The sequence below is a fragment of the Myotis yumanensis genome, unplaced genomic scaffold (genome assembly GCF_028538775.1).
Source record: "Myotis yumanensis isolate MYYU_CA2020_CCGP unplaced genomic scaffold, mMyoYum1.0.hap1 SCAF_4, whole genome shotgun sequence".
NCBI lineage: Eukaryota > Metazoa > Chordata > Mammalia > Chiroptera > Vespertilionidae > Myotis > Myotis yumanensis.
The window spans coordinates 23,985,002-24,010,077 of NW_027223755.1; the positions used below are offsets into that span (position 1 = coordinate 23,985,002).

At 39.3% G+C, this 25,076-nt stretch overlaps 1 pseudogene; it reads right to left on the reverse strand.

Annotated features, from left to right (window-relative positions):
• Positions 1-3,803: 3,803 nt before the first annotated feature.
• LOC139008433 (ATP-dependent RNA helicase DDX54-like) lies at positions 3,804-25,076 on the reverse strand (annotated as a pseudogene).

Consider the following 25,076-nt stretch of genomic DNA (forward strand, 5'->3'; position numbering starts at 1 on the left):
CTTATTAGAAACCAAACTTTGTGTCAATTGATTATTTTTCCCATTTCTTATTTCTACTACATGTGTTTAAAAGTTATTTACTTTCTATTTTTTTAAATTCTAGGTTCATTTAATATTGCTATGTCAATTACTTAAACGAGCACATAAGTCTTAATTTGTATTTCTAGCAATAAGTTTTTAAGTTTCAATATGATTATTTTTACCCAGAGTACATGGCAGGCACTGTCCATCCTAATCTGTTTCATTTGGAGACTACCCACTGGTGTGAACTACATGCACACACTTTCAAATTATCCATGGACTTACCATCAAAGTAAGAACCATCTAATTTACTTACAAAGAAAAGCAAGAACCATATACCAGTAAGTTATTATTACCTATGCTAAAGATAGACCCACAGTACATTTCTAATAAACACTAGTTGACTGATTAACATCTATATATCCTGATCAACTACTATCAGTAAAGACCCACGAATCAAACTCCTCAAGCAGTACAATTTAAATAATGGGCAAAAGCCTAGAAGCTCCCAAGCAACAAATGTTTAATTTTAGGAGCTGCTTTCTTGCTAGGAAAGGCAGCCAAAGCTCAGTCACTCCTCCGCACTCAGAGCCCAGCTAGGATGGAAGAATGGAAGACCAAACATTGGGCACCCAGACACCACCGTGCCATCCCAGAGGCGACTGAACTGACAGCTCAGAGTAGGAAGAATCTGCAGCAGATTGTCCTGAATTTAAATCAACTGGCTTCATGAGGAGTGGGAACAGCACGTGCTCACACATGAGCATGCCAGCACAACAAGCTGCAGAGCTTAGGGAATGATGGTGAACAGACCCAGTCACATCCTCTTCCCTTAGTCAAGGTGGGCGGACCACTTCGTTTTCATGTACCTTGTTAGGTAACTGTGTATGGTTTACATAATAACACAAGCCAACTCATAAGCCACCTCAAAGCCTCCTGAGAGTAAGACTGGCCCCAACTTTATCTTGCCTTTTTTTTTTTTGTCTTATCCATTGTTTTACTTATGATAATCAGAATACTCAAAGATTTCCTATTTCTCTAGAGAATTATGGTGATTTCCCTCCCCCCACCCCCCATAGAGATAACTCCTGCCTATATATACCAGCAAGAAACAAACGACTGGGAATGCATAGGGTAGCCCTTCCTGCAAGGGAAAGTTTACAGTGGGAAGCATGTTCATCTTTCCTCCTGTGGTAAATTCAGTCTCTGGCGTCCAAATGGCATTACCCATGCATGTCATCCTAACTCACACATAGTGGGATAATCAGAGCTGGCCGCAGCTGATGATAGCTCAGATGAAGAAGGTAGCTTACTTGGAATAGGCAACACTACCCATCCTTTTCCTGGTTTCATATGCTATATGGTTCATTGAAAGTGGAGGGGCCATGAGTCTTGTTCAATCAGGATATTGATCCGGGGAATGGATCCTCTGTTAATGTTGGCCCTTGCCCTGTCTTCTCTAATGGAACTAATGTGGCTCAAGTTGAAATTCTTGATATGATAGAAGTAGAAAAATTCAGGTTACTCAGCTGCAAAACTAGGGGAGCTCCATGTGGGACAGAAGTTGACAGCTCTCTAGAATATCATTGTCTCAACCCAAATAAAAAATTAGGTGAAGGGAGTGGTAGTCTATGCAGCCTGGCTTGATCTACTCTTCTTAACTGCATCAGAGTGAAGAAGAGTAGCATAATGTAAACTGGTATCCTTTCCCAACCCGAAGAAGCTCAGGATGCAGGAAAAAAGCAAAACTGGAGCTGCACCTGCCCAGGTGGGAGAGGCCACTCGGGAAATGAAAGCAATCTATGAAACAGGTGCTGCCATAACTGACTCAGACACTCATTATTACTGTTTGATTATATAAATGTCTGAAACTAATATAATACTGGATATCATCTATAATTGAAAAAAAATATTTTTAAAAAATGCAATGTTACATGCGCTAGATTTTGTTTACTTAATTGTTATAAGGATTGGATGAGGTTTTGTGGCAAACACTTCCCTATTGTTACATAAAGAAATGAGCTGAAGGCAGAGGTGGGATAAAGTGTGGTCCAGTTCTGAGTGCAGTTATCAGAAATGGGTGGTTGGGTCTCCGGTTTCATTAGGAGGACGAGTCCGTCTTAGGGAAAGTTGGAATGGTGACCTTAAACATTAAATCTCAGATAGCGCTAAGCAGCTCATCGGGCATGTGTGTGAAAGACCCCAGGGAAAGGCCTTTCATCCTCGAGGGGTGTAAAGAAAAATTTCCACTTAGTTCCCGGGGAAGTTAAATTAGAGGGAACACGGGGGAAGTGGCATATCAGAAATTATCCACTGCAAGAGCAGTGCAAATTTACAGTTAAAGGAGCCGATGAATCACAAAGACTTCACACCGGGCTATTTTTATTCTAAAGAGGCAGCGCAACCTCTTTCCACTGTCCTGGTCAGAACCTTACTATTGACACTCCTAGAGGGTACTGAAATGAAATAGAAACCAGGAAATGTGCCTTTCAGCCCTCTGGCACAAGTGGCAAGAAAGTTTAATTTTGCAGGAGTTATTATATGACTAATAATGCATTAGGGACACAGGAGAAACGGGGCCTGATTACACAAAGAGACAGGTACAGGGATGTTCACTGAAACGTTGTCTATACTAATTCAGAACTAGAAAGTCTCCATCAACTGGCTAAATACATTATACAAATATTCAATAGTGCATGACATAGGAGTTAAAATACATAAATTTGAGCCATGTGTTCCATATCTTAATATAGAGCCAAAAAAGGAGTTATGGAATAGTACTTCATAAAATGCCACTTGAGTAAAATGTGGTTTTATTTATGGATCCATGCATTTGACAATGATAAAACCCATCCATTTAGGATCATGCTTACCTTGGAGGAATCCAGGAGCTGAATGGGAAGAGAGAAAAGGGGGTACATAGGTGACTTTAATTGTTTCTGCAGTGTTTTATTCCCTCAAAAAATAACTAAAGTAGATTCAGGCAAATGTCAAGATTTGACTGAACTTGCTGGTGAGAAGATATTTACTACTATTTCCTATACTGTTCTGCGTGCTCAAAAAAATGCTGTTTAAAAATACCAGAACACAGTCATGGGTTAGGGAGAGGAAAAGTTGTAGTGAAGATACCAACATATTTTAAAGATGGGGCAGGAAGCAGAATAAAGTTATTGATAATGGTTGAAAAGTACTGCTTCTGGGCTTAGCAATTAAACCTAGTTTTTTTAAAAAAAGATGTCACTTTTCAAAGAATAAAATGGAAGAATTGCACTGTAGTAACAAAAATTCATACTATCCTTTTTAATATTACATCTTGAAATGCACTATAAAATAAGAAAGGAAAACAAAGATCAACCAAAAAATATGTCGTAAATGGCATCATTTTTTACAAAGCAATCAAATCAGGAAGGTATGTACAAGTTAGGAGATGCCCCACAGGCAGAAATTGATTGGAGAGGGAACTGAGAATGGAGAGCATGTACCAGAATTACTAGAACATGCATATGTGAAGTTAGTGGATTTGGAGGAAAGTTTATAGGCCACCAAGATACTTTAGGAAAACAGCAAACAAAAAAGAAAGCAAACAAAAGTGTAGAAGATTTGCATTTTTGCAAACAAGAGCATGAGAAGAGATGCAAAAGTAGGACAGGAACTGGAAAAGTTTGACCAACTCCGGTTCCAGTTTCCCTACAGGAGGTCCTGCTCCTACCACCCTCTGGTTTGCCTTGGCTTCTCCCCTTTTCCATGGCACTTTACTGAGAAACCATCTGAAAGGTACTAACTCAAGGGGCGAAAGCACTGCTCTGATTGGTGCCACGTCGTTGGAAGGTTAGAGAAACCGTTAGCAGGAATTTGTGATGAAACAGAAGGTCATAGGGAGCAGACAGAAGAGGAATTGGGGCCCCAATGAGGGTGCAGGTCACCCGTTCTGCAATCAGCATCGCTGCTGGGAAGACCCTTGGCGGGACGATCATCTGCATGGATTCCTGAAGAGAACCGAGGCTTAACGCCAGCCTTTTCACAAGGACTCACACTAGTGCACTCGTGCACACATGCACACTCAGCACACATGGTTCGGGGAGGAGGCTGACGAGGAATGCAGAAATCATACTAATTTCTAAGGAAGGGCCTCACATCAGTTCCCCTCGTCACCTTCTCTAGCTGCTTGGAACCCATTTATTTCCCAAGTAGCAGACAAGTCAAGGTGTGAGACAAGTCGCCGATGTCCATCACAGCTCCACCACTGTGTGACCACAAGGCCCAGAAAGGCTGAGGACTTGGTCAAACTCCACAATTAATGGTGGGTCTCTTGTTTGCATTTGTATGCGTGTGTGCATGTGTGTGTGTGATAATGTAAAATAACACTGATTTTTTTTTCTGCCACAAATTGATGAGTAACCAATTGTCCCCTTCATTTGTAGTCAATTGAACTAACTAAACAAAACAGGTTTTATGGTTTTGTCCATTTGTTTATTGGACTGACAAAGAGCCTCTGGGTATATTTTGCATTTTTTGCTTTAATAAAACAAATTCCATGACACTGCAAAAAGCAAGAGATTTTCTATAACTAAAATTTCATATTGAGTATAATTTGAAAATTAAAGAAGCTTTCCTGAAAATGGTCATAATGTTTTCATTGCATTCAGCCCAGCTCATAATATGCTCACGTGGCAAAGGCCAAAGGAATTCGGATTGAACAAAATGAAATGCTGGCTCTACTCTTTGAACAAGATACATGTTCTTTAAAAGAATAGGATATTTAGTCAGACACTCTGGTAACAAAAAGCTATGCTGCTTTAGCATGTATTTACTAGTGATCCTCAATGCTGCCTATACATGCAAGTCACTGACAGGGCTTTTAAGATATTCTGATGCCAGGGCACCAGCCCCAACCAAATAAAGCAGTATCTCTGCGGGTGGGAACTAGGCATCTGCAAATTTTAAAAACTCTCTAGATGATTCTAATATGCAGTCAGGGTTAAAGCCAACTGATTTAGACATTGCTGTCCCAATTAATATTTAAACAGTCACAGCCCGTTGGCTCCACTAATCCAGCTGCATTACCACGGGCATATAAAAGATTATTTTTTAAATGCCATATGAAAAGGAAGATCAATGGGCTCTTGAGGTACAAGTTACTCTGTAATCCTTCTGACACACCGTCCCTCCTGGTAGTCCTTCTGTGTTTTCATTCATCGCCTGTGCCTCTGTAGGACTGAAAGCGTTAATTAATCCTTTTTCACAGACTCCAGTGCAAACCTTAATATTGAATAATCCACTGAGTTGTGTGTTTAAGATCTTTGCTTCATTAAGTCACCAGATATTCCTGGCAGCAGAAGAGCGGCAAGATGTCAACCTAAGGTTTGCTGAGCCAGAAGAATTAGCTTTTACCGTATCTCTGAAGATGAATGTGCTCTTAGAGCATGTCCATTAGCCCCAATATTCTAATGAATGTATGGCTTGACAGACACAATAATTGGCATAGTTCAGAGTGTAAGAGAATCAATTTGATGAATCAGAATGAGGTCAAGTGGAAGAAGAAACAAGGATTTCGTTTGCACATATTTCTAACCATAGCAACAAGAAAGATTAAATAGTAAAAAAACAAGATTAGGTAGGCTTTGATAATCCATCACTGTGGGGCCCCCTCATCTCATTAACACTAATCAATAGAAAGATGGCTTCACTATAAAACAGGGGCACTTGAGTTCCATAGAAGTCACTGCGTATCCTAGCAATGTCTTTCTCTTTCCAAATCTGGAATCTTATCTATTTTAGCTAATCTCAGGAATTTCTGGCCTTATCTCCTGATTACTACCCAATGAGATAGCTCACTTAGGCTAGCCTAGGATTTTATTTCCCCCTGGGTTCACCACCAACATTTTTCTCTTAAAACATCAGCCCTGACCTTAAATGTATCAAGGCTCTCTCTGTTGGCTCTGGCACCGATTGTAGCACTCAGGTATAATTCTTCTGATTGAAATATGTTTTGCTTCTACTCTTCAGTGAAACAATAAAAGCAGATTGCAGAGCAAGCCCTTTTATTCCTACTAAAAGAACCTGCTGTGAACTACCATAGAGAAATACAAAAGTAAATTGCTTCAAACTAACATGAGACCTGCTCACTCATGCTGGGTCCTACTATGAGGGACTTCCCTATGTCCCCGCAATAACAAAGGGGAGTCTAATTCTTAACCAAGCTTGACATGTGTCTGAGACAAGATGTTAGTCATGCTTGGCTTCAACTCAGCAATCTCTTGTTTAATTTAACTCAGTGACTTTGGGTAGTGAAGGAGGAACTGACCCTAAACCTGAGTTAGACAAAGGAATCTAAATCTCTTTTGGGTTCTGACCTCACCATAATAAAGAGAAACAAACCAAACTAGGATAATGTGACATCTTTCCTTAATAGAATCACAGATTTAAAGGTTTTTAAAAATGGAATGGGTTATGATAAGCTATTTGGGATTTTTTAAGTGTTTTTGATATTTGGTAACTATTACAGGTCCTTTTTATAAAAATTTGATATATATTTTTTTTTTAGAGAGAAAGAGGAAGAGATAGAAACATGGATGTGAGAGAGAAACATCGATCAGCTGCCTCCCGTATGCACCCTGACAGAGGGGATTGAACCCACCACCTTTTGGTGTACGGGACAATACTCCCACCAACTGAGCAACTGAGCCACACCAGCCAGGGCGCATGTCTTTATATATTTTATTGATTTTTTACAGAGAGGAAGGGAGAGAGATAGAGAGAGTTAGAAACATCAATGAGAGAGAAACATCAATCAGCTGCCTCCTGCACACCTCCTACTGGGGATGTGCCTGCAACCCAGGTACATGCCCTTGACCAGAATCGAACCTGGGACCTTTCAGTCTGCAGGCCAACGCTCTATCCACTGAGCCAAACCGGTTTCGGCGAATGTCTTATTTTTAATAAATTCAAAATAGATTTAGCTTGAAAATATGTGCAGCTAGAAAATTTATATATATGCTACTGACAGACAAACCTAGCGGGCAAAACTACTGGGTTATACTGCTGGGCCAGCTAAAATGATGCAGATTATATCTGACCTTTAGTTACATTTTTATTTTTCAATTCATGTTTTATGTGACTACTATGTTCTCAGCATTACAAGACACGCAGAAGAATTATATTACCGCTTCTACTTCAGGGAGCTTAACTCCTTGCTGGGAAGTTCAGGCAAGTTATGAACCATCAATGGGCAAAGTACACCAGACTATGTTTCAGGGAATTGTGAAATATGGATTCTCTTCTGTATTTCGGCAATTTTCTACTTACTGGAGTTCAGTGACAATATGACGTTGCCTTTCTTTGGGGCCTGGTTCTCATACCCTTGGGAAAATTTTCTGTAATTCTTCTTCATTTTATGTCAGATGAACTTGATCCAACTCAATCCAATATTCTCTGCTAGCTTTCACAAATTGTTGACCCCAATCACAGTGAGAAATGTATTTTAAGTCATGATGCCAAACATACTACAGTCATAAAACTGATAGATAATTTTAATGAAACTGTTATAAATTTTACAATGTATGACGCCCTCTGATACCTCCTATTTGACTCAATTCTACTACATTTCCTTTTTTAAAAAAACCGCTGATCATGACCCATTGAACTGATTATATGAGCCACTAATGGTCGTCCTGCTACAGGTTGAACACCACCTGAGACTAGGTCTTTCCTTTGAATAGGTCATGGATTTAAGGGTCGCACTCTCCTTAAAGAAATTACTCCTGGTTTTCTGACAGATTCTGTAAAAATGAGTTGGCTTCATAAGCACCTGTGAACACAGGCCATAGTTATTTGCTTGAATCATCCTAAAACCACATGCACCCTGTACTTTCAGCTTGAGTGGGTCAGAAATCTGTTTTCCCAACCTCACTACTTTCTGGGCACTACTTCTAACTTCTAATATTAACACTGAAGTTTCATTAGGCAAAATATATTTTGATATCTGGTTTCCACAACAGCCTCAGTTTTGTTACTTAGGGTCAACTTAAAAAACAAACAACAACAACAAAAAAAAATAGTGCCCCTGGTTTTCTGTTCCTTTCCTTGTGAGTCAGCACAAACTCAAAATCAGACCATCTTCAAGGTAGGAAGATCTTTAAAACATTTGGCCTTAGGATCCTAAATTTCTATGTATCAAATTGAAAATAAAATTAGGGACATAGAAGGTAAAGATAAAATAATCTGTTTTGATTCTGAAAATTGAATACATACTCAAATGTGTAACATTCACAATGAGAAGGATATCAAATTACTTTCAGTTCAAGGACAGTAGAAATTCATTGTCAAAAAATAGAAGTAAGTTATATTCTGTGTTCTTACAGGAAAGATACATCGTATCATTATTTACACAGGGGATAGATCTAGATGTGCAATAATTTAGTTATAGTCTTACATCCAAGGTGGACAATGTAAGGAAGGCTAGTATTCATTCAATAATTATTTATTGAGTACTCACTACATAGAAAACACCATCGTAAGCTCTGAGGAAGCAGATGAGCAAGTCAAGCATGGCCCTCAAGCATGAAGACTTTTATTTTATCAGGCCAAGATGGCCAAAACACAACAAAATTAAATAAAGGAGATGAATGTTAAATAGTGTGAGTGCATGCAGAGAATTAAAAGAGGTGATATGATGAATGGTTTTATGTGGCTGCTTCCAATGGCTGCAGAGCCTATCTGCAGATGGGACAATGTGACCAACAGCTGGGTAGCTGTAAGGGGCATCCTTAATGACCAGAGGAGAGCATTGCCCAGCAAGAACAGGCCTTCAGAGGCGCTGGGAGAAAGCTGGTGATCCTAGAGTGTGGTGACAAGAGGGAGAGCAGTGCAAGATGAGATCAAGGAGTCAGGGACAAAATTATGTTTGAATTTTATTTTAAATACTAGAGGCCTGATGCATGAAAATTCATGCAACAGTAGGCCTTCTTTCCCCCAGCTGCCAGCACTGGCTTCCCTCCGACACCCAGGACCTGGGCTGCTTCCCTCCTCTGGACACCCGCAGGCACCCGGGATCCAGGTCGGCTTCCCTCGGTCCCTGGCTTGGTCAGGAAGGATGTCCGGAAGATGTCCGGTCTAATTAGCATATTACCCTTTTATTATTATAGATTATGAAAAACAGTTTATTGTATTTCAGGCAAATCTGGCCCAGGCTTTCAAAAGACCATTCTGAGTGAACCTCAGGGAAGCAAGAGTGGCAGGAGAGAGACCAATGAGAAAGCTACTTTGGTAGCCAAAGGAGATGACATTAAGTTATACTAGAGTGACAGTGACAAGAGCTTTATTACTTGGTGATAATAGATGATGTAGCTGGTCACAGGGTGAGGTAAAATTATGCCATATAAAATGTGATGTGTGCAGCACATCCTTGTATAAATGCACCAAGAATAAAGCAGAAAATGCACACAGGGAGAGGAATTTCACCTCTCACTCCTATATACACTTTCAAGATGCAAACCATTAAAATTTAGACATAGTCTCCACACTGAAATTCTCAGAAACCACCACCATTCTCAGGATCCTTATTAAAATGGGGCATCATATATAATGTCATTTAAGGTAAGACTATTCCATGAAAGAGCCTTGGTTCCATTAAGAATGCAATTCACCACATTAGAATAGAGATTAAAATGCTATAATGAACCTGGAAATGCTAAGAGAAAAATAGCAAATAATAATATCCAAGAAAGGTTTTTGGAAAGTCAAGAAAAAGAGGAGAGAGACAGCAAAAATTTTAGAAATGTATCCAAATGCTCTGATCATACCTCTTCACAACCGATACACAGCAAATAAATCTGTCTTCTACAACTCAGGATGCAACTGTGTGAAAAAGGCCCCAAGAGATCATCTAACCCTCAAAAATATTCAGGGACTGAATTGAATTGGACTGAATTTTACATTTAAAAAATCTTGATCTCATCTTACCTTACTAAGAGCTTCGTTGGCTATTTCAATTCCATACTAATCACAAAATTTAACACATTAAAATACTATGTAATTTCAAAAGTGCCTTAGAGTATGTATCTGCCATCCACTTCACTCTATGGATTTATCCTCTGGAATTTATGTTTGTGAACACCTTTTGTTATTCAATGTGTTGAGATATACATTCTTGTTAAAAATTAAAATACATTCAGAATTAATTTTTTGCAGTTGGACGATTTAAAGTAACTTTAGGTTACTTTAGAGACCATTACTTCGGTTATATTTAAGTTTCATTACTGAGTTAAATAAATCATCTCAATTCCCTCCTCTTCTAGACTCACAATTTTATCATCTGAAACTGCTCTTCCTCAAGGCATATACTTCATTTTGCCCTTACTTTGGCTGGCTGCCTTTTACTTTCATAGTAACAGGAATTAATTTTAATCAGAATTTCTCCTCTATAGGTTTCCATAACATCAACATTGTAGGAATGTAGCTTTTTATTAAAAAAAAAAATGTAGTTAAGTTTCCTTAGGCCATGATGTACATAATTTCCTTAAAATAGGCTTTTATAAAAGGCAAAATATTCTGTCTTTTTTTTTTTCAGAACTCACTTGATCAAATTGTACAAATACTTTCAGGTCTAACACCATTGATATAACCACATATTTCTTTACAACTTTAGCCTGAGTTGTTGCTCTTAGCTGGTTCCTATAATGAATATCAAAACTGTTGCAGAAAATCTCCCTGTAACACCAAGAGCAACGTCTGCTTTTTCTCAATTCTGCTGCAATTATCCCAATCAGTGTCTCGGGAATTAAGCACACTAGTAGCAGTTCTCTATCCATGTCATTATTCTTGGGGAAAAAATTTCCCCACCTGTTATGATTGAATCTTCAAAAGGTAAAATTAAGTAAGACACGGATGATCTTATATGTACAATTTAAATTAAAGGGGATTAGAGACCTAAATTATCCAATTAAGTGCTTAATTATTCACTTTCAACTAAGGATGTGGCAAAAGAAGAAGGAGAGGGAAAGGGTAAACTCCTATAAATAAAATACAGTTTTTAATAGCTTGGAAGAATAGTTTCAAAAATAAATCCAAAATTTGTAATTATGTCTATACCTTGCCAGGAGTATAATCCCAAACAAAAATTTTGGAAGAGGGGTTTCCTAGCTGTCCCATGGCCCTTCTCTCCTATTTCATGGTAAACAGAACCTTATCATCTTTGCATAGCTGGCCAGGGGAAGGCAACAAACAACTGAATAAAATAAAACAAACAAAATGGATAAACTTTAAACTTTTGAGGTGCTATAGTTTTCAAAGTTAGAATGCATTATGAAGATTTAGTAGGGTTTTTATTTTTGTTTTAATTAAAGAAAAGTATTTGCTTCTGCTGTCTAAGGAAAGTTAATTAATTCCTATCAGGGAGTAGTCACTCACTTGACTCCTTCCTTCCCCTTACAGATGGTGAAGGAGGAAAAATTGCTAAGAGCCAGAGCAGACAGGCTATTGTCAAGCAGAGGGTATGAGAAAGTTTTCCATAAACAGGATTAAGCACTAAAGGACACAGAATGCTCTTTTTAATAAAGTGGAAGAGATTTGGGGGGATGAGGCAGTGTTTCCTGGGGCCAGGAGAAAGGAGAGAGATTGGGTGAGAGACAAATATCTTCAGGGACTGGAGACTTCAGAGGAAACTTACCCTCTAGAGCAGCAGTTTCTCAACCTGTGTGTCGCGACCCCTTTGGGAGTCAAACGACCTTTCACAGGGGTCGCCTAAGACCATTGGAAAACACATATATAATTACATATTGTTTTTGTGATTAATCACTATGCTTTAATTATGTTCAATTTGTAACAATGAAATTGGGGGTCACCACAACATGAGGAACTGTATTAAAGGGTCGCGGCATTAGGAAGGTTGAGAACCACTGCTCTAGAGAATATATGAATTGTATAATAATTCAAGCTGTTTGTGTTACAATGCCTCCACAGTTCACTATATATGTGAACTTGTTTACCGGGGTATGTGGGGAGGGAATCAAGGAAAATAAACCTTGTCACATCAGGACACCAAGGCATACAGGAGGACAGCACCCTGGGAATAGTGAAATGACTCATGAAGCTGATGGTTGCAATTGACCAGTTGAAGCCAGAGATGACTAAAAAAACATCAGCCACCCCTCAGACTCTCCAGAGACCTGAAAAGGATACTAGCATCCAAGGACATAAGGCTTGGAGTTAATCAAGCCAATTCCACTTGAGTCTATATTTTAGAAGGGAAGGAGGAAGGGAGACCTCACTAAAATTTGGATTATATTTGTCCCTACCATTTTTACTAGTAGATAATGTTAGTCCCCTTTACAAAATATGACCTTTTGGGCACAATCATCTCATGAATCCCTCATATAGCATCGGCCAAGAAGTTGAGTAACCTGATCTTCGCTAGTTGGCCCCCCTTTATAAAGGACTATTTAGGCAGATATCATAATTATGATTTTTAAATTGTTTTCCATATGCTATTAATGCATACCTATTTCCACAAATTCACTAGTTTCATAAAAAATAATCTGTTTCTCCCATTTGAATTTTCTCCTTTTTCAGTAAGTACTGCATTGAGTTTTAAAAGTAGGTTAAATACAAAGTTAGCCTTTTCATTCAGCCTGTCATTTCAATAACAGAGTTGGAATGACAATGGTGCATTTCTGCTGAGCTACATTCCTTCCCACTTGGCCCCACGATTTCACACACTACAGATGAACAAGCCCTTTAACAGGCAATCAAAACAGCAGCGTTTTTTGGTTTGGAGTATTTTTTTTGTTTTCTGTTTTGGTTCGGTTTTGGGGGAAGCAAGGGGATACTCTTATTTCTACTTTTTGTGTTACATCTATGTCTGAGAGAATCCCTGGTCATTCAGCTCTTTCAGCTCTTACTCAAAGTCCTTCTTTCTCACACGCCCACCCAAGCTCCTTACACACACTCTTCACCAGATAAGGAACCCACGGGAAGGAGTCCACAGGGGTCTAGACTGGAAAACAAATCATCAATAAAGAGCAAGGCTCCATGCTGGACTCAAATTCCCTACTTCCTTCTGAAGATTAAGTCTTTGTGATTTGGTCAAGCTTGGCTGCCTCCCTTCTTCTTTCCTCAGAAGGCATTTTATCCCAGGAAACTTCCTCTGTCCTTCATGCAATGAGTAGGCAGTGCCCAACAGGGTGACAGATATGCCCACACATGTCTACATCCAAGGTGTTCAACTCAAGCAAAGCCCTAGCTGTAACAGTGTATATATTACTGTCATCAGGCAGATCATCAAAACCATTAGCTCCAACCCTATCTAACTTGGAAAAATTGGGTAATAGACCAACTCTTTGCTCACCAAACTCCTTATTAACTCCAATTCTTTTTAAACAATTATTGTTCAAATATATAATTCTATTTTAAAAAAATACTAAACTAGAAAACTCCCAAGTGAACATAGTCAATGGAAACTATGGAATATACTCAGAAAAACAACTATTCAGATGATCTTGCAGGTAAGTGCCTTTATAAGAGCTGATACTTATTATGCAACTTTAGGGGAAAAAATACAATAAAAACCAATTATGAGATACCTTCCTATATTACTAATTCAATTATACTGTGGGACAAAATTGGATTTCAGTGTTAAAATAAAATATACTTTATTTCTCCTTCAATAATATAGAAAGTATATCAAGTTATTTTCCTTGGTAAAAGTGACTTAATGGTGATGGATCATAGATGACTACCTTAAAATTAATTCCTGATATATTGCATTATTTTTAAATATGTGAAATAACAGCAAAATCCTATTTTTGTATTGAAAAACTCATATTTTCTATTACTCTATTAATGTGCAGAGCAAGAGCAGTTCATGTATTATAATTACATCTTTTTCTCCCTCGATTCAGCAGAGGATATGCTAAATTTCAGAAGCTCAAACAGAAAAACCTTTGAATAGGTTTAGAGCTGCAAAGATAAAATGCAGAGGTGAATATACAAAGAGGTAATGCTCAGGGTCGTTGCTGGGTTTTGTCTCCCGGGAGTCACTTCCGATGGCACCAGAAAGATTTGTATAAAGCCACTGTACATTGCACACAACAGCAGGGTGGCTGCCTATGATCATGGAATCTTGGAGACAGGGTACTTCCAAGGTTCAAAGAAATCAGAAAGAGTACTGTACAATAGCTTCTTCTCCAAAAAAGAATGCTCTGCTATATATAAATGTGGGCTAAAGAGAGAAATGGCATCTTAGCAATTGTATGAAACCGGAAAGTATTTAGTAAACTGAGCCCGGGTTCTTTCCAGGGTCAGCTAATGTGACTCCAAAAAGCCATTCTGCTCAGTTAAACATGCATGAATAAGTTATATTTTGTGTAAATGTACTTCACAGCATGATTCGAGTTCTTTCAAGGAGATACTTTATTGAATAGGTTTTTCAACTTCACATGTTCACATTCTTGAAAAACTAATGGATCCTTCATTAAAGAGATCACAGCTTTTCAGGTGTCATGCTTGAAGACACACAATGAATTGGTCATTAAGGGAATTCAGCCACGCAGAAAGGACAGAGGAACAACTAGTCGACTCTTCTAATGACTCAAACATTGTTGGCAGGGATGCTTTCCCTTACAGGCTGGTTTATAGTTGCAGAACAAGCATTAATTTTTTCAGGCATAACAACCAGGTGAAAGACAACCACCTCTGGAGCAAGTACCCACCTTCTGGAAAAACATTTCATGTACTGGTGTTATTCATCAAAATAGATCTATTCACACGTTATTTCTGTCCCATCCTATTTCTTCTGGCCATAAAATGTTATGCATCGTAGACATAAGTTGAAGTAATCATACTTAGGTAACTAATTACTTTTACATTATATCATATGCATTCAAAAGAGAAAACCTTTAAGATTATTACAATATTTTGAAATAAAGATGCATTTGCCTTTAAAGACAAGCATCACGTGATTTCACTTATTTGTGGAATCTAACGAACAAAATGAATTGACCAACAAAGTAAGACCCAAAGCAGGGAGGCATGGAATAGCCACATACTGCTTTGTGGGGATGAGGGGATGAAAAGAGATAAACCAAAGAATGTATATACTTATATGCATAGCCCATGGACATGAGCAATAGGATGGTGAAGACCTGGTGTGGGGGGGTGGGGGGGTAGGAGCTGGGAGAAGGGGAGTAAAAGTGGGGAGAGGAATGGGAGACATCTGTAATATATATTAATAAAAATATATATTAAAAATAAAAAAGATGTATTTTGTGCTTTCTTAATTGCTTCAAGTGGATTTATTTGCCTTAGGCTGAGTCAGTTTTGATTTTCTTACTAGAAATGAAAGACACCTGACTTGCCTATTGTGTCTAGTTACTCAGGCCTTATCCTGAAACTCTTAAGAAATGCAATCTCTATTTCTTCATCTGAGATTATATAAATATTTGAACTGAAGATTACTCTGTGCCTGGATGAATGGTAGGCAAGAATTAGGGAGGAAACCCAGTCTATGACAGTAATTTCAAAATCCCCTTCTCTGCCCCTTTGCCACTGGTCTAGGGGAAAAGATTCTGGTAGAGGCTATTCTTTCAATGATAAACTGACAATTTGTTAAGCCTGTGGAAACACACTCTAGTAACTTCCCTATTAATTTTGAGATTTTTTTTTTTCACCTTGTGGTGCTTCAAGGCCAAATGAGCTTTCAATGAGGTCATAGGAACGTAAGAACATAAGAAATGCCATAATAGGTCAAGTTAATGAGCCAGTTAGTCTGATACACTTTTTCTGAGAGTGGCAACAAGGTACATTTTGTGCATGTTGTCAATTCCAAAATATTTGAGGCTATGAGCAAGTGTGTTTCTTAGACCGGGTATCTATTTCAAATGTTCATGGTTTCCTTTATTGATGTACAATGAATCTTCACTCATAAATTCATTTAAACCCATCTGATGATATTTTAATCATGTACTACTTTTCATATAATGAGCTCTATAAATCTGTTTCCTTTCATTTGACCTAACCTACCTGCTTCACATTTCCAAAGGTTTCCTGTTGAAATATGATTAGAATTGGTAGACCAGTAACTGTGACTCTGCCTAAGTGAGGTCTTCATACTGAGTTGATTAAATGTTCAAATCCTTCCCAAACAGGTGGTTACCAATTACCCATCTACAACTCCTAGGATTTTTTGTCAGCATTATATTGCCCAGGGTCAATGCGTTCCTTCTTATGGTCTACTTAAATAATTCCTGTTGGTTAGCCTATTTCCTTCCTTTTACCAGGAAGAGAAAATTATCAGGATTCTCTCACACAAAAAAAGTAAATAAATGAATAAGCATTGTTTCTCAGGGCTTAACAACAGGAACCTACACTCCAAGGAAACAGGATATGCAGCCGACATGGGTCCATGAGCAGCTGGGCTTGTGAAGATGTATTTTTAATTGACGACAACAAAAAAACAGCAATCCAAAAACTCATTGAAAAGTAATAATAAAGAACAAAACTTCATGTTTGTAATCTGTAAGTGCTAGTTTTCTATTGGCAAAACTATCTGTGAGATACAAAATTGACTGCAACCATGCAACCATGCAACCATGCAACCATGACAGCAGGGCTGAGCATGCTACAGGGTATGGATAGGATCTGTTCTTTCTTGGGACCACCTAAGGTCACTACCAGGGTAATATCTTCTTTTCACTAAGACTTTGTTTTCTTCTAAACTCACACAACACATGCACTTATTTAGTGAGTAATTAAAAAGAAAAAGGCAGACCAAATATACCCAAATCCTACCTTCATTTCTCAACCTGCCAAGTAATCCAATAAATTATTTACTTTGGGATTACTTGTGTTAAACAGCATTCTCTACATACTGTATAAGATGGCTTTGATTTCAAGCTTGTTTTAAATAAATAGTTCTATCAAAATAGAATGGCCTTAACTTTCAGCCCTGGGAATAAACAAATAGTCTCAATCAATGACACTGGGACCACCATTTAACATTTTTCAAGAGGCTAAGAAAAGAAATATTTTCATGCCTACAACATTAAGTCAGAAATAGCCTTTGGCACATATTTAACTTGGTCTTTCCAAAGGTTGTGGGAAAATATGGAGAAAAAAAATATAAGCAAAATTAGCAAGGCTACCATGACAACAACCCAGTACTCAGAGGCAGAGCATAAACTCCAGAAATCTCAGAGGGAATGAAAGGAGGGTCCCTAGGACAGGCCATTAGGGAAGAAGCATCAAGCATAAAGAGAATTATTGCTAAATGGACAGATACTGGAACAGATATTTATTGTAATGGATTTCCTGTGGTGTGAAATCTTATCAAAAGGACACTGTTACTAAGAAGAAACCATTTGCTTGAAATTATGTGTTTTTTACTATATTGAACTCAATGTGGAAATATATGTCCCACATTTTTATTTCTGTGGGCTGTCATTTGCTTTTGTTTAATGGGCACGAGAAGCTGCATATTTGGAAGTAAGAAAAGAATATATGGAGACGTTTTTTAAATGAGTTTGCCAAAGTGGCTGAGTCAGGACTCAGGAGTGGACATCGAGACTCCCAGTGCTCTGCCACAGCATGATTTTTTTATCTATTTAAATTTGAAGCTTTAGTTACTTACATTATTTCATTCAACCAAGAAATATTTACAGGCAATTACTGTATACTGGTCTTCTACTGTTTGGAATACAGGATTGAGCAGGAAAGAACTCAGACATTATCTACAGGAGCAAGGGATCAAGAAAAGAGAAACCAACAAGTAAACCAATATACAAACAAGGAAATGTCTAGACAAGAGGAGCAACAAATTCAAAGGCCTGAGTCAGTGAAGACTCAGGTATGTGTCAAGAACAAGAGGAGGCAAGTCTACCCAGGACAGAGTCAGCCAAAGGGAGTATACTAGGTGACAATATCTGAGGTAGGGCTCTGATCTTTGTAGGAGTGCAGTGGGAATTTTCCAGTCTTGTCTCACCCATCTATTTCTCATACATCTGTCCGAATGATCCAAAAACATCATCTCTCACCTGGATTGTTGCAGTACAGATAGATTCTATATTCACAATAAATATTGAAGATAAAACTGATAAGACATGATGGCTTGGATGCGGGATACAAAGGAAAGGAAGCAGTAACAGTTAGCTTCCTGACCCAAGACAGACAGTGAATGGAAGTGCCATTTACTGACACAGGCAAGACAGAGAGCACAGATCTGAGGGAAAACGGGCTATGGATATTTATTAACTGCCTATTTTGGGACATCCGCTGGCCATCCAAATGTAACAATATGGTCAAGTAGACAATTAAATACACAGTTGGTACCACAACTCAGGGAAAAGGTCAGGGCTGGGGTATAAATTTGGATGTCATCAACCTATAGATGACATAAAGCAATGAGCCCAAATGCAGTCACCTGGCATGCACAGAAGGGGCAGTTTGGTAATTAGAATGTCCAGTACCATGTAAGAGTCAAAGCACCCAATTTCATTCAAAAGAAAGACATAAATTATGGATTTATGAAAAAAATGTATAGATAGATGTCTAACCTCAAATCCAATACTGCCCATAGAATTAATATCCTGTGAATTCCCTGGGCAACACAGAAATGTTGGGGAAAATGAAGTGAGTTCATGCTCTCTCACTCTCCTCCCCTCCCATCGAGGACTGCTCTTACTTATCTTTTCTGGGTTAGAAGGGAAGGAGGGGGGAGACAAGAACAGAGATAAGGAGCACAGGAAAGGGCTTATATGACTGACACTGTTGGAAGCTGGATTTGTGCTCTTTGGCTCAGTGGAGGTTTAGCTGTCTCTTCTGTGGCACTTTTTCCTTATTGATTCATGACACTTGCGGCCTCTCACATGCATGTGCCTGACCAGATGAATGTGCTCTCTTCTAACGGTTCCTTAATCTCTCATCTGGCCATCTCCAGGTTCTTCTCTCCGTTGAAGCCTTTTCAATCCTCTGCAGATGATCATATTAGGTCAAATCAACAGTGACCCCAGAGCAGCCTTTTCTCACTCATGGCCCTCAACAAACTCACTGAAAACACTCCTGCATTCTTTGCCCAAACAGACCCTGGGAACATAGTTAGACCTTCAGCAGCAGCAGCTACTTTTCTTCACTTGGTTTTCTGAACCATCATTGTCTCCCCATTAAATTTTTCAGAATGGGGTTGCACATCTGGATTTGTTAAGACACCCATTGTGCTCTCCATGTGGTCTCTTTGAAGGTCTTCTCACCCACCTGAGATGAGAGGAAGCAGAGGAAGGAAGAAGGCTCGTCTCACATGGGCTGCTCTCTTCAAAGAAATCTCCAAACTCTGCTTTTTAATCTGACCTTTTTATATTCATAATGTGAGTGCAGAATGTAAGAGTCATGCAACCACTTTTTCTAAAACTCCTTTGGAAATTCTGCACATGGTTTAGCACCTACTCTGAAATTCAGCATCTATTTTATTGCGGGGCTCAGTTGAAATTGCAAATTTCAATATTATTGCAGTTTTAAAAAAATATATAGAACAATATAAAACAAGCTCACAGGTGAATAATCAAGAAGGAAAATAATACAAAATGATCCAAGAAAGAAAGAAGTAATTCCTGGCGTAGGAGAAGAGATGGAATCAAGAGTTCTGGAGGAGGAATGTGATGATGTGTGTGTCCAGTATGACAGCAAGCAATGTTCCCAGTGGAAATTTATTAAAATTTAAATATGTAATTTTATCTCATTTTTTATAATTATGAAGCAAATGCTGATGCTTATGTCCATGAACACTGGTTATAAGTAATATTTTACCATCTATGACAACAACACTAGAATAACAAAAGTTTCTAAATTTAAAAAAAATAGTATAAGCATTTAATTTAATATTTTAGAACAACTTTATTATGCTTCCTTTTATTGATAAATATTTAAAAGCTTCAAAAATTCTACCAAGCTATATCAGAAAAACAAAACTGATATAGAACAATTTTTTGCCTGAAATTTTAAAATAAAAAATAAAAACTCTGAAAAACTGCAGGATTTTTCATAGTTTTGGTAAAAAAAAAAAAAAAGATCGAAACTGAACTGAAGACAGGTCATTTATGGTCATTGAAATGTCTGTAGGGAAAATAATCTGTTTGATCATGGTGTTTGCCTGAGCCCTTGCTGAAAGTACTACAAAATGTATAGTATGTGGACAATATATTTTTCTAAAATTGAGGGGTGGGTGGGAATCTGAATTCTTAAGTATTTTGGCCTCAAGAGTTTTTGGATGGGAGATTGTAAACCTTTAGTACAGAGTAAAATGTAATATTTTTGTGAATTTAAGACAATTTAAGCATTTAAGGAAATCCAGATTTATGGAATTCAGTATAAAACAGAGACCCTGCCTTGGAGAAATAGCACAAAGATATTTTTGTGACCTTGTCTTACCTATATAACCAATAGCATGCAAAGACTCCAAGGAGTGAATTAGAGCAAAATATAGTGCACTCTTTCCAAGAAAGCTGAGCTTTTCTGCTAGCTTCCTTATTTCATCTGGCTTACAACATTAAGCATGTTAATAACCAGGGCACTTTTGGAAGTCATTTGACCAAGCCAGCCTTCAGATCCCTGGTGTTCAAGCAAAACTCCATAGTAAACCTATTGCAGTAATTCGGAATATGCATTACAAATACAAAGGAAATCAACATTTAATCTATCTCTAAAAGTCATATCTTAAAATCGTTGGGGGGAAAAGATAAATTTTACGGTGCATAAGCTTATCTTCATGGGATTTTTGGCAGACCATCAAAATACCTTTTTGATACCTCAAATCTGTTTTAATCTTTAAAAAGTTCTACACTTGACCAAAAAGGTTTTCAAAAGCAACGGTGCCAAAACTTGTTGTGTGGTCAACCATTGCGTTTGGAGTCCTGCATCATTCACTGGGTTATAGCCTAAGAAAAACAATGCATTCCACACCCTGAGAATCATGACTGCACAAATGTCTGCTATCTTGTGTGTTAAATCTGACTCACAATTAAAGAGAGTAAACACAGACATGTGTAAATACTAGATAATATTTTTCAACCTGAAATGCTCAAACAAAAATCTTTGAAAACCTTTTAAAGACAAATAACCTATTAAAGGAGCTGAAAAAATGTACACATTGCAACTCAGCGCTGCTTTATTGATTCCTTTGGAAGGTTGATGGTGGTAAACAGGATTAAGAAACGTTCAATAATAGCCCTAGCCAGTTTTGCTCAGTGGATAGAGTGTCACTCTGTAGACTGAAGAGTCTCAGGTTTGATTTCTAGTCCAGGGCACATACCTGGGTTGCAGGTTCAATCCCCCGGCCCCAGGCCCTAATGGGGGAGGGCGTGTGGAGGAGGTAACCAATCAATGTGTTTCTCTCACATTAATGTTTCTCTCTGTTTGTCTCTCCCCCTTCCTTCCACTCTCTCTAAAAATTAATGAAAAAAATATCTTCGGGTAAGAATTTTTTTCAAGTCCAATAATAAAAATGCAGTACTTTTGCTTAGAAATTGATATAATTTCTAAATTTGTTAGAACTCATGTCAAAGCATCAAGCTTAATAGATGGCTATAACACAAGTGCTAATTATATTCCCATAAAACAGGGTCAGAGAGAGAGCTCTCAGTGAGAATATTCCCGTGATGCCTATATCTCTACAGTGTCCAAAAATATTATAAGGTGGTTGATATTCATTTAGGTTTGTCAACTTTCTTGTCTGCATGAATTTCTAGAATTATCATTATAAAGGAAAAGGAGAAGATGGAAGAGAAAGAGAAGAGATCATTATGAAGAAAGTAAATTGCCCATAAACCTTTCCCACTCACATGCCCTAATCACCAAAGTAAACACTAATGACTGCTTTATCCCAAGATGCTGGGATTTTATTTGTTTGTTTGTTTGTTTTCCTCATCTCACATTCTATTTTTCTTAGCTGTGTTGTAGCTTACTCTAAAATGTAAACTTTTAAACTCTACACCTTCCTGAGCATAAGCATTTCATCCTGTTTTTTGAATTTCTGGTATTCAGAATAAAAGTAAATACCCAAAGAGGCTTAGGAAGTGATTTCTTAAATATCCTTACTGAATTTGGTTAAACAAAAACTAAGAATTCATTAAATGAGAGGAAGTATAATTGGCATTGAGTTTTAGACTTTCAAACTCAATCACTTTTTTAAGTCTCTTCAATAAATGATGCTGGGAAATTGGACAGGTTCAGGAAAAAAAAATGAAATGATGACCAATGTATACCTTACACAACAATAAACTTGAAATGGACAAAAGACTTACATATAAGTCATGAAACTATGAAAATCCTAGAAGAAAATGTAGACAGCAAAATCTCAGACATCTCTCATACCAATATGTTTGCTGATACATCTCTTAGGGCAAGGGAAACTAAGAAGAAAATAAACAAATGGGACTACATCAAAATAACAAGCTTTTGCTCAGCAAAAGAAACCATCAACAAAATGAAAAAAAAGCCTACTGTATGGGAGAACGTATTTGCTAATGATACATCTGATAAGGGGCTAATTTCCAAAATATGTAAGGAACTCATACAGCTTAACAAAAGATAAGCAATCCAATTAAAAAAATAAGCAAAGGACCTAAATAGACACTTCTCCAAAGTGGACATCCAGAAGGCCAAGAGATATATGAAGAAATGCTCAAAGTCAGTAATCATCAGAGAGATGCAAATTAAAACTACAATGAGATATCACCTCACACCTGTCAGAATGGCTATCTTCAACAAAACAAGAAAGACAAGAGCTGGTTAGGATGTGGAGAAAAGAGAACCCTAGTACACTGCTGGTGGCAATGCACACTGGTGCAGCCATTATGGAAAACAGTATGGAGTTTCCTCAAAAAATTAAAAATGGAACTGCCATTTGACCCAGTGATCCCACTTCTAGGAATATATCCTAAGAAACCCGAAGCACCAATCAGAAAGAATGTATGCACCCCTGTGTTCATAGTAGCATAATTTACAATAGCTAAGATCTAGAAACAGCCCAAATGCCCATCAGATGAGTGGCTAAAAAGGCCATGGTACATTTACCTGTCTCTCAGGTTTAGTATTTTACAGTATTATTCCAAAATGTAACACTACACAGCTGTGAAAAAGAAAGATCTCTTACACTTTGAGACAGCATGGAGGGACTTGGAGAGTATTATGTTAAGCAAAATAAACCAATCAAAGATAAATATCACATGATCCCATTCATACGTGGAATCTAATGAACAAAATAAACTGAAGAACGAAATAGATCCAGAGACACAGAAGCATGGAATAGACTGTCAAATCTCAGAGGGAAGGTGGGGGTCGGTAGGTAAGTGGGGAAGATTAACCAGGGAACTTACATACATACTAGAGGCCTGGTGCACAAAATTCATGCACCTGTGGGGCCCTGCCCTCCAGCCCCCCAATATTCATGTATTTTTGTATATGTGTGTATGTATGCATATTTTGTGTGTTTTTATTAATCCTCACCTGAGGACATTTTTCACTGATTTTTAGAGTAGGAGGGAAGGTGAGAGACAGAGAGAGAAACATGGATTGGGAAAGACACATCAATTGGTTACCTCCTGCACATGCCCTGACTAGTTCGGGCCAAAACAGCACCACCAACAGCACCACCGACAGGGCTGACTGCTGGCGGCCCCTGGGCTCAGGCGTTGAGCGTATGGCGATTTTCTGTTTCTGCTTCCACTTCTGTAGAGGTCCCGCTTGTAGGAGCTGCTGATGTAGCGACCACTTTCTGTCTTGATCTTCTTGTCCTTCTGTCCTGACTGTTCCACAAACCGCTTCTTCTTCCGGTCCCACTTGAGCTGATGCCGGCCCCTGGTCAGGTTCTGGGCCTCGTCCCCCATCAGGTCCAGGACAGCGCCAGCCACCTGCTGCTCAAAGGCGCCCCTGTCCCCACCAACACCCAGGTCCCATTCACTGTCTAAGTCCTTGGACCGAGAGCGGACATAGAAATCCTGGTCCAGCGGCCAGGCCTTCTCCTTCCACCTCTTGGCTCCCCACTCAGGTCCTGGCTGCTGCTGTTTCAGGCCCACGACCTCTGTGAAGATGTCCTCCACGCTCTCTCCTACCACCTCCTCCTCCTTCTCTTTCCCAGGCTGCTTCACCTATGGCAATGGGCAGCTCAGGTATGGGCCAGCCAGGCCCTCCTGCTGCTCCTACCAGAAGCTGCCGCTTGGCCCGCATCACCTGGCTGCTCAGGTCCCGGCTGGAGGCATTGATCTCAAAGATGGTCGCCCGCGAGAGGTACTGCTTGATGCTGTCCACCAGCCTCGGCAGCTGCAGCTCCTCCTCCTCGAAGCTCGAATTGAAGAGGGGGTGCAAGCCCAGCCGGCAAGGTCCAGCTCCTTGGCCCACTTGATGGACTCTGGCGAGCGCACGTACTACTGCTGGTTGTCCGCCACGCAACCCAGGCCCGCAGCTCCAGCGATGCCTCCAGGTTGCTCCCCAAGTCACAGTCCTTGTCATCCACCATGCTCTGTGGCACCCGGCCTAGCATGCCGTCCACGCTGACCACATCTGAGGGCTCCTCGTCGGGGGAGCAAGGGTAAGGGCACGACCCAGGAAAGGTGCAGGTCCAGCAGGTAGGGGACCTCATCTGGGGCCGCCAAGGAGTAGACCGTGCTACTTGGGCCAGCCTGGGCCACATGACCCACGCGGTGCAGGAAGAGCTTGCCCTTAGTGGGGAAGCTGAAGTTGATGACATTGTCCAGCAGCAGGATGTCCAGGCCCCAGGCGGCCTGGTCAGTCATGATGAGGGTGGAGCACTTGCCATGGGTGAACTTGGCCAGGTTGATCTTGCAGGTTGTCTGGTCCAGGGCGCTGTAGATGTGGGTGCAGCTCACCCGCTGAAGCAGCCTCGGCTTGGAGACCAAGCGGCTGGGGGAAGGCAGATACTCAAAGCCTGAGCCTGGGGTGTGGGGGCTAACCAGGGGGGCCTCCGGCCAGGGGGAGGGGCTTATGGGGCAGATCTGGTGGTTGGCTGCCCCAGTGCATGTCATAGCAACCAGTGTTTCCGCTGTTCGGTAAATTTGCAT